Source organism: Corapipo altera, unplaced genomic scaffold (assembly GCF_003945725.1).
Source record: "Corapipo altera isolate COAL_440 unplaced genomic scaffold, ASM394572v1 96, whole genome shotgun sequence".
NCBI classification, from domain to species: Eukaryota; Metazoa; Chordata; class Aves; order Passeriformes; family Pipridae; genus Corapipo; species Corapipo altera.
Genome location: NW_020884962.1, coordinates 865701 through 875838, shown reverse-complemented (window position 1 = coordinate 875838; position 10138 = coordinate 865701). Strand labels below are relative to the sequence as shown.

General features: G+C 59.8%; 1 long non-coding RNA gene across 1 annotated transcript; it reads left to right on the top strand.

Annotated features, from left to right (window-relative positions):
* Nucleotides 1-6260: 6260 nt before the first annotated feature.
* Nucleotides 6261-6946, top strand: LOC113957127. Its single transcript, XR_003531076.1, has 2 exons — nucleotides 6261-6719; nucleotides 6803-6946. It is a non-coding gene; the product is annotated as an uncharacterized LOC113957127 (long non-coding RNA).
* The last annotated feature ends 3192 nt before the right edge of the window (nucleotides 6947-10138 follow it).

Sequence of the window (10138 nt, the reverse complement as noted above, 5' to 3'; positions counted from 1 at the left end):
CCCCCCCCCCCCCCCGGCCCCGGGGAGGGAGCAAATCAGCGGCGTTTGCATATTCCGAGCAGGTGGGGGCCCATATGCCGAAGATGCACCAGACAAAATTAGCCACCATAATCATAATCAAGTGTGCCCTGGTGCTGGGGGGAGGGAGGGAGGCAGGCAGGGAGGGAGGGAGGGCCTGGCAGACAAGGCTGATAATTATGGAGCTCAGCATGTGCGCAGCGGTTTCCCAACAATTATGCCGAGCTCAGCAAGCTGGAGATGCTGCTCCTCCCAGCCACCCTCCTGTCACCCACTGGCAGCTCCGACCCGGGAGGGCTCTGCCCGTCCCAGCCCTTCCCAGGTGACTTTGGGAGTGTCTGACCCCATCCCTGGCGGGTCCAGCCCCTTTCTGAGCTGGTTTGGGGCTTGCTGGTGGTTGTTGGCTCCATGTCCCCCCCCCGGGAGCTGACCCCCCCAGCCTCCTTCCCACACCTTCCTCCTGCGGTTAAACCCACCATTCCCACCTGGACCAAACCCACAGTGCCCGAGAGAACCATCCTCCTCCTGCTCCATCAGCATCCTGCTGCTCCTGCCCTGCACGGGGAGCAACACAAACCCTTTACAAAGGAGCTCTGCCGCTCCAGCTTCCCGAAAATTCCGTTCACATCTGCCTGCCAGGACTCGCCCTGCTCTTCACAGGGCTGTGTTCGTCCCCCATGGACCTGGGGACGAGGGAGGTGGCAGGAGGTGACACTCTGGATCCATCTCCAGCCTCTGGAGCTCCAGGGCTGGTGTCAGGCAGCATTTCCCTGAAGGAGCCCTCGGGAAGGGGGCCGGGAAGGAGCCGACGGGAGACGCTCAGTGGAGCAGCCCCTGTTCCCGGCCTTGGGAAGAGGCAGCACAGCTCTGTGCCCCAGGCACCTTCCAACCAGCAGAGGAGGAGGAAAACAAACCGGGTTCCTCCTTAAAACAGGCTGGAAGCAGCTCTGGCTCAGGTTTAGGGGATGCTCCTGCTTCCCCGGGGCGCTGCGGGGATGGGGGGACAGAGGCTGTTCCCTGATGGATCAGCTCAAAGAGCTCAGGGACAATTCCCTGATGGATCAGCTCAAAGAGCTCAGCACACGTGGGAATCACAGCTCTGCCTCCCCCACCATCCCTCTTTCTCCTCCTTCCTCTCCCCCACGTGGGATTTGGGGACCAGGACAGACCGTCCCACCCAGCCCCGGATCCCTGCAGCTCTGGGGTTGAGCAGCCCTAAAGGAGGATTTTCCATGCAGGGAGGTCTGGGGACACATCCAGGATCCCAGCACTCTGCTGCCAGTCACCTCCCAGCTCCAGCACCAGGAGGGAGCACCAAACCAGCACCAAACCAGCACCAAACCAGCACCAAACCAGGACCAGAACCCCCGTTGGCACTGGAGGATTGACCCGCCCTGCCCTGCCATGCTCTGAACTAAAGGATTGAGTAGAAGATGATGGAAAAGCTGGAAAAGGACCAGTTTGGTTCATTGACCCTGGGGCATCTCCCAAAGTCCGACGAAGTGACCCCAAAATGCAGTTCCTGTAGGATGGGGCAGCCTGTGGGAGCCACTCCGTGTCGTGGAAGGGGATTTGGTGTCCCTGAAGATCCTGCCTGGCTGTTGGAAGAGCCACACAGGAATTTCTGTGCAGCTGGAGAATCTGGGAACAACCTTAACAGCCCACACTGGCCCAATCTCCTCCCACCCACAGAGATCCACAGCTTCAGCCCTCTTTTTGGTAAAGTTTGGAATAACTCAGCAGGAACTTGGACTCACATCCCTTCCCTTCTTGCCCCGATCCAGGAAAAGTTGCCCTTTCTCAGGATTTTCCAAATCCCAGCAGACCAGGGTCATTGCTGTTCCATGCACCTTCACCGACCCTCCCCTTTCACCCCCAAATATTAAGGTTTTCCTGGTTGAACCCATCCCAAACAAACCCCTTTGCTTAAATCATCTGCTTCATGACTCGGGATGCTGAGGAGCTTCCCGAGGATTTCCATGGGCTCAGGGCACACCCTGAATCCCCCCCATGCCCTGGGGAGGTGCTGGGCCTGCACCCACCCGTGGAAGAAGGATAAAATATTCCTCGCTGGAGCTTTGGGAAGGAGTTTTTGATTTCTTTTAACCCGTGGAGGAACTGGAGAGAGCGAGAGAGGCAGAGCTGGACAATCCAGCGCTGAGCTTCCCACGCAGGAGCTGGGGGGGAGGCTTTGTAAAACTTGGGAAAAGCAGGAAAATTCCTCCACCTGTTTGCTTTTAAATAGGGATTTGTGGGGGTTTTTTTGGTGAGGAAAGGGAGGAATAAAAGCTGGAGGGCCACAAACAGCGCCCGGATCAGAACGAGGGGCAGGACCCGCCGCTCCACACCCACAGGGGCCGAAGGAGCAGCCGCTCTTCCCGGCTATAAATCCCGCCGGATCCGGGTTATTGAGATGCAGGGAGAGGGGGGAACGAGGTGAAGGGAGACTCCATAAATATTATTGGGGGCGACGGGGCTGAGCGGGGCCGGCGGGCGAGGACAAAGCGCCCATTGAGCTCCCGGCGGAGCCGCGACGGCCCAGCTGCCGCGGGGACCGGGACGGGGGTCAAGGTCAGAGGTGGCCCCTGCCTGCATTATTCCCACCCTCCCCCCCCCCCCCCCCGAACCCTTTTCCTCATGCCCATAAACTTAATAAAGCTCCCCGGGAGTCCCTGTGCCCGCGGAGGGCGGTGGGAGAAGCCGGAGCTGGAAGGGAAAGCGAGGGAGGGCGCGGGGTTGTGCCCGCTCTGAGGTGGCTTTGTGCCCTTTTGGGGGTCTGTTTAATGACAGATAAACTTTGTTTAAAACTCTGGTGGGCTTGGCACCCCCAGCTCTGGGCTGAAGGAACCCCAGGATGGGGTTGAGCTCACCCCTGCCCACCCCGAACCACCCGGCGCCCTGTGCCCGCTTTCCCCCATTCCCTCCATCCCGGGGGTTTCTCCATGTGGATATAGAGCTGGAGCCTTCAGCTGGGCACAGCCCCCTCCCCAGGACCCCGGGGGCTCAATCCTGCTGCCACATAAACTTGGGTTTTCCCCCATCTTTGACTCCCTTGGCAACGCTCGCTCGTTTCCATGGCGAAGAGCCGGGAACCTCCACGTGGACTCTGAGCTTTCCCTCCGGGTGGAATTTGGCTCCTTTCACCGGGGTGCTGCCCCTTGGGGGAGGTCCCCAGCACCCCTGGGGGCTGCCCACCCTGGGGTGGGGCAGTTCTGAGCCCGCAGAGCACGGAGGGTTTGCCTGGGAATAGATATGGAGCAAGCAAATCCTCTTCTGGAAAAGGAGAGGGGTTTGTGGTGCCCCCCAAAACGCTGCTCCTCACCCCTGCAAGCCCAGCTCTGGAGCCTCAGGGCTTGAAGGCAGAGCCATGTCCAGCTGCAGGGCAGTTTTATTCCAAAATCATCCTAATGAGCCAGTTTTCCTTTGCTTTTCCACGTCTCCAAGGCTTAATGAACTTCGGCAAACGAGGAGCAGGACATGGGGACAGCGCTTGGTGCTGGTGGGTGCTTTGGAGCTGCTCCCAAAGGGATGTGAGTCACTGCAAGATCAGGATTCCCTCAGAAAAACCGAATGGAAAGGGTGGGGTATTTTTCAGTTTCACCAAAAAGATCCCACACTCTCTGCTCCCCTCGGAGCTGCCAAAGGAAGGGGTTTAATTCTGCTTTCCATCCTCGGTGGGTAAAAATTCCACGTGGGAGCAACAGCAGTGACAGACCCTCCGTGGGGACATTCCCTCCAGGAATCACCCAGAGCCCCCATTTTTCACCCCAGAGTCCCCATTTTTCACCCCCAGAGCCCTCATTTTTCACCCCAGAGCCCCAAATCAGCATTTCTGTGGGTGCAAGACCCCTCCTCTGGCATCACTGGGTTTTCCCACCTCCATCTCCCCGGGAGGAGGGAGGGAACTCCTTCCTCTCCACGCTTCCCTCTTGCTGCAGTGGAAGCGAATTCTTGCAGCAGTTCATGGCCTGAAGGAGCCTTAAAACCTCCCAAATTTGACAGCCAAAAATAGCTGTTGCTCTGCTTGTTTCCAAGCGTTCACTCATCCCGATTTATTTGAATTCCTGCCCACGCTTTGAATCCCAAATCCCGGGCAGAGGAGAGGGGAGAAAACCTGCATCAGTCATGGAAATGCTCCTGTGCTCGTTTAACAGGGGGTGGGATTGTAATTTTTCCTTTGCTGGAAGGATGCCTCCTGCTCCATGGGTGCTGGGGAGGGCTGGAAAAGCTGGAAAACCTCCTGGAGTTAATCGTCTCCTGGGATTTCCAAGTATTGGGATTGTGTGGCTGCTCCAAGAGGGTTTTTCCCAGCCCTTGGTATTCCTGTTTGGGGGAGAGAGGATGGTGGCACGGCCCTGCCCCTCCTCTCTCCTGTGCCAGAACTGATCCATGTGGATGGAGCAGCCCCTCAGACCCTCAGCATTCCTCCTTTTCCATCCAGGGGGTGCTGGAAAGGGAAATTTGGCAGATTTTCAGTGCAGAAGGAGCCAGGTCAGGAATCCACAGGGAAAACCCAGCACAGGGGGCACGTCCAGGACGAGGCTCCTGGTGGGGTGGACACATCCTGCACGGAAAATCCTCTTTGCAGCAGCTTGAACAGCCCCAAATCTCCCTCCTTGGAGGTGTTTGGGGTCACCCAGGGCCGACTCTGGGGTCACTGTGACCCCTCTTGGGAAGTTTGGGAACTGTGGAGGGTTTGTGATCCCCCTGCCCGGTGTGAGGGTGAGGAGGGGCTCCAAACCTTCCCAAAAAGCTGGAAAAGGAGGGATGAAGGGCTGTGGGGGGAGGAAGGTGCCCCCCCATCCTCCTTGTCCCCCGAAACAGGCTCAGCTCTCCTCTCACGCTGCTGGGAGGAGGGAGATTAATCCCTATGGAAATTTATTTAAATGAATTCCCTCCTGGATGCTCAAGCTGTTCCAAGGCTGGCAAGGGCAGGGCTGGGGGGGGGGAGGAGGGAGTGCAGACCCCCCTGGGCACCCCAATCCCCCATTACAGCCCCATCTCCCAGGGGTTGTTCCTCCCTCAGGCACTTCTGGGTTGTGCCCCAAACCCGGGTTTGAACCCCCAGATCACCCCAGGGCTCCCTGGGAGGTGCCTTGGTCCCATGTTGGAGCAGGGAGAAGGTGCTGGTGGCTCTCACTGTGTCCCAGAAAATGCTGGGGGGAACATCCCAAGGGGTTTGGGTTTGCTCCAGAATCCACAGGCCTCGCTCAGCTCCTTAGGGAAAAATCAGCTGAGTGTTCCAGTCGTGAGAAATCCTGGTTTTCCTGCCCCAAACACCTCAGTTTGTCACTTAAATTCACCCTTAAATAGATCCAGCTCTTCCCAGGTTAAACAGATCTGGTTCTTCCCATTCCCACTACACTGGATGATTCCCATTCCTCACTGCACTGCTGGGAAGGGGCAGGTGGAGATGCTTTGGCTGCCTGGAGGTGGAGAGAGCACCACAGCCAACCCCAAAATCCTGGAAAGCCTGGACAGACCCCTGGAAATGGGGATCCAGGGCACCTGGACAAGGCTCCTTCGGGATGGGGCACAGGTGTGGGATTGTCAGTGGGAAATCCAGGAAGGGGGTCTGGTATGGAATTGCAGTGGGAAAAGCTGGGTTTGAGGGGGGTTGGTCTTGCAGGGGACCCCTCTGGTAGGACCCCCCCATTTTCAGCATCCTGGAGGAGGAGCCCAGGGGGGCTCTGGCAAAATCCAAAGGGTAAGAGAATCAGGGAGAAGCTTTTCCAAAAGCAATATTCCCACTGGAGCAGCAGCACGTGCAAACACACCTTCCCCATCCCGTGTGGGCATCCTGGTTGGGGTGCAGGGTGTTCCTGGGCATTCCTGGGCATCCCTGGGGAAATCCCTGTGCTTGGAAGGGATCAGGGTTTCTGCACTGACCCCCCACCCCACACAGATCCAAACCCCAAAGGGGGAGATCCCTCAAAGGGAATCAGTGCCGGGGGAGCCAACAGGGAGAGTCACTTTTGGGGGATTTATGGAATGTGGGACCCCATAAAGCAATACCAGAGCCTGGACAGGCAGAGGGGGGACACAAGGAATGCCCCAAGGAGCCAGTTAATGAGGGAATTTGGGCTCAGGAAGGGCAGAGGGAAAAGCTGGGAGCAGGGAGGGGGGGGGGGATGCAGCCATAGGGATAACACAGGAGACTGGAATTGGGAGGGGGGGGGTGCAACCTGGGATAGTGGGAGGTGTCCCTGCCCGTGGCAGGGGCTGGGACTGGATGGGCTTTAAGGTTTCTTCCAACCCAAATCATTCCAGGATTCCGTGACCCCACTCTCCTGCCATCTCCAGTGATGTGGATTTTCCTGCTCCTGCTGCCACCTGCCCCCTCTCAAGGTGCCCCAAGGTGCCTCCAGGCACTTAAATACCCACTGACCCCAAATTCCTGCCTGTCCCCACCCAAAGGAAGCTGGAGCCAGACCCCAATAGAAATGGCCCCAAGTGCACAGCGGGACTGGGATGGAGGGAGGGATTTGGGAAGGGAATTGGGATGGGGGTGGCACAGCCACCTCTCATCTGTGCCATGGGGGCTTGGCCCTGGCTGGCACTGGGCTCACACCAGTTTCTCCCATCAGCAGGTGACAGGAGTGGATGCTGTGGGGTCCAGGTGACCGAGGAAGGCCGGAGAAAAGCCCAGGTTGGCTCTGGAATGTGGACAGGATCTGTGGGATGCTCATCCCGTGCCCAGGGTAAGGGCTTGTCCCCTCCCTTCCCAAATAAACCACCCCAGGTGTGCCCAAAGGGTCCCACCCGGGGTCCCCTCACCCCTCAGTGCCAGAGGGGACAGCCAGGTGACATTCCAGGAAGCTGGAAGGACACGGAGCCGCTGCCACCCAGCCCAAGGCACCAGGAGGATGATCTGCAGTCAGCGAGGGAAAGGGGAAAAATTCCAGTGCATTAAAGGTGTTGAAAGCCCCCAGTCCTGTCCCAGCCTGGTGTCTGAGCAGAATTTTGCCCCTTTTTCTTGCAGGACCCCCAAATCCCTGCGAGCCTCCGTGTCCAGGGTGTGTTTCCTTCCCCATGGGTTGAGCTTTCCCCTCCCAACCCTCTCCTTCCCCACGGTGGGAGCTGAGGGGTGTCCCGAGGGTGTCCCAGCCCCAGAGGGGACAATGCCCTGTCTCTTTTGGGCTGGGGGGAGGCAGGAGCAGCCCAGCTTCGGGCTGGGGCACTGTGGGCACGTGTGTCACCTCACCCTTGCTCCCTCCTGCTCATTTCCATCCTGGGGACGGGCTGTGACCCCACTTTGAGGGACAAACCCCCCCTCAGCACCACCAGCTCCCAGTTCAACCAGTTCAACCCAGGTGGTGCTGCTGGTCCCGAGGCTCACTCCAGCCCCACAGCTCCTGTTTTCCTGCCTTTAACTCAGATTTCAAGGCAAAAGCAGGAGCTGGAGACCTGCAGCTCCAGCAGCAGACGGGGACAGTGCCCAGGGTCCACCGCAGGGTTTGGTGACTCTGATGGTGACACCAGAGCCCGGAGCTGAGTCTGGCTCTGTCCCCTCCCCAGGGAGGGCTCTGAGATCCCACCAGGGACCGCTTAAAACCCCGCGTGGGGCGTGTCGTGGAGCCGGGACAGCTCCTCCACGGATCCACGGGAAGGACATCCTGGAAACCCCCGGGCTCCCAATCGCCCAGCACGCGCTCGCCCGCCGCCGCCGGCGACCCAGACGCCCAAATATTGAGCTATACATTAAATTAGCAAGGGGGGGAAAAAAAAAAAAAAAAAAAAAAAAAAAAAGAAAAAAGGGGCCGGGAGGGAGCCCCGGAGCACGTTGGAGGGAGCGTGGCAGTTTGTTATGCTAACCGAGGGGGGCTCCGCTCGGGGGGGACGTGTCGGAGAGGTCTGAAGAGCAAGGAGTTCACAGGCCCTCTCCTTTTGTCATGCTAAAAGTGCAACACAGAAAATATATACAGGCAGCTGCTCAATGGAGCGTGAAATACAAGTGATTTCTCCGGGAGCGCCGGGTAATGCGATGCAGAGCCCGGACAATGCCCCGCGCCGCCTTTGTGCGCAATGGGAAACTTTTTTATTTTTGGGGGGGGGGGGGGGGGGTGGATAAACGGGCACGGAGAGGGGTGCCAGCTGCCCCCGGCCTCGCCCAGGGGCGGGAAGTCCCCTGAGTGTCGCCGTGGCTTTGCTGTCCCCTGGCTGCGGGAGCTGTCGGGGTTGCCCGGGGGTCGGTCCCGGCTCGGTGGGCGCCAAATTTCAGCCCTCGGGATTAAAAGTTCCCCCACACACCCGGTGTACACGGGGTGCTGGGCCTGGTACCCCCCGACCGGGCTCGGGAGTTGGAAACCCGTTAATTCCCGACTTTTCCAGCGTCCCGCGGCCCCCGCTCCCTTTGCTGATGCAAATTCGGGCATCCCCGGCAGGAGCGGTGTAAAATCAGCCCTCAAAGGGGCTTTTGTGTGCGGGGGGAGGGCGGCCGGGCCGGGGGGGGTGTGCTCCGAGCATCCATCTTCCACCTTTCCCTCCTTTTTTTTTGTGCCTCGGCGGGGCTGAAAGCCGGCGCTGTGGGGGCTCTGGGGGTCTCCTGGGGCTCTGGATTCGTTCCAGAGGAGCCGAGGGACCGCCCCGGGCAGCCCCAAGTGTTCCCCAGGGTGAGGACTGGGGGAGTCTGGGGGTCCCAGGGGGTCGGGGTGGGGGGGGCAGGACATGGGGACGGCAAAGGTGATGGAGCAGCTTCTTCCCTGGAAGCTGCTTCCCTGGAGCCTGACCTGGCTGGAGATGAGGGATCGGGTCCCTTTGGGGGATCTGGGGGGGATTTTTGGTATCACAGCCCCCGTTGATGGAGGGGCTGCTCAGCGTGGGGGGCACACCGGGGGCTGCACTGCCCGGGGTGCCCCAGGGGTGCCTGGGGAGGGCGGGGGGATGCGGGACCCCCCAAACTCGGGTACCCCAACCCTCGGGGCCGCTCCGGGCACGGGCGGAAGCGACATCTAGTGGGAAACGCATCCCGTCGCCAGGGAGATCCATATCCATGGCAACCCCTTGGGAATACCGGCACCCTGCCTGGACCAGGGGCACCCACCAGCACCCGCGGAGCCCCCCGGGAGGGGGAGCGGGGTGTTCCTGGCAGGACAGGGCTGTCACAGCTCGGGTGACCCCGAGCTCAGCTGGAATGCTCACGGATCCCACCGGGATGTGGGTCCCGGCACTGGGATGTGGATCCCGGCACTGGGATGTGGGTCCTGGCACTGGGATGTGGGTCCCTGCACCGGGATGTGGGTCCCAGCACTGGGATGTGGGTCCTGGCACCGTGGTGGGCACTGAAGTCCCTTCCCATTTATCACCCTGGACCTCTTGCACGGGCTTCAAACCCCTTCAACTCCTCCAGTGCCCACAGGGAGATGCAACCAGACAGAACAAGGGGATAAACACAGGAGAGGATCCCGTTTATCCCACAAGGAAGACACGGGGAAAAGGACACGGCAGGTGGGATGGGCACCGACTGTCCCTGGCATCGCCAGCCCTGGAGGGATGTAAAAGGCAGCAAAGACAACGTGATGAACTGACCACAGCCCCCATTCCCCATCCCCCTGTGCCACCGGGGGAAAGGAAGGAGAGAGTTTGGGAGTGAAGTTAAGCCCAGGAACAAGGGAGGGGTGTGAAGAAGCTGCTTTTAACATTTGATTTAATTCCTCATTATCCTGCTCTGGTTCGATCGGCAACAAATTAAACCGATTTCCCCAACTCGAGTGTGTTTTGCCTGTGACTTTAACGGGTCCCCTCCAGCTGGGGACGGGGAGCCATAGAGCTGCTTTGGTGGATACCTGGGCGCTATCCAGGGGTGCGGGAAGACCCATGGATATGATTTATGATAGATATTCACACATGAACCCACGCGGGGGTCGCGGGGGTCGCGGGGGTCGCGGGGTCCTCCTCTCACGGCGGAGCCGGGACTCGAACCCGCGGACCCGGGACTCGAACCGGCGGCCCTGAGACCGCGCCGGGCCCAGCGCTCCCGGAGGGCAGCGAACAGCCCGCCCCCCCCGCGCGGAGCGGCCTCTCCATTGGTCGATCAGCTGCCAATCATAGTGACAGCGGTCTCCGATTGGCTGGCGGGGCGGAGGAGGCGGTGGGAGGAGCTTCCTGCGGCCGCCCGTGC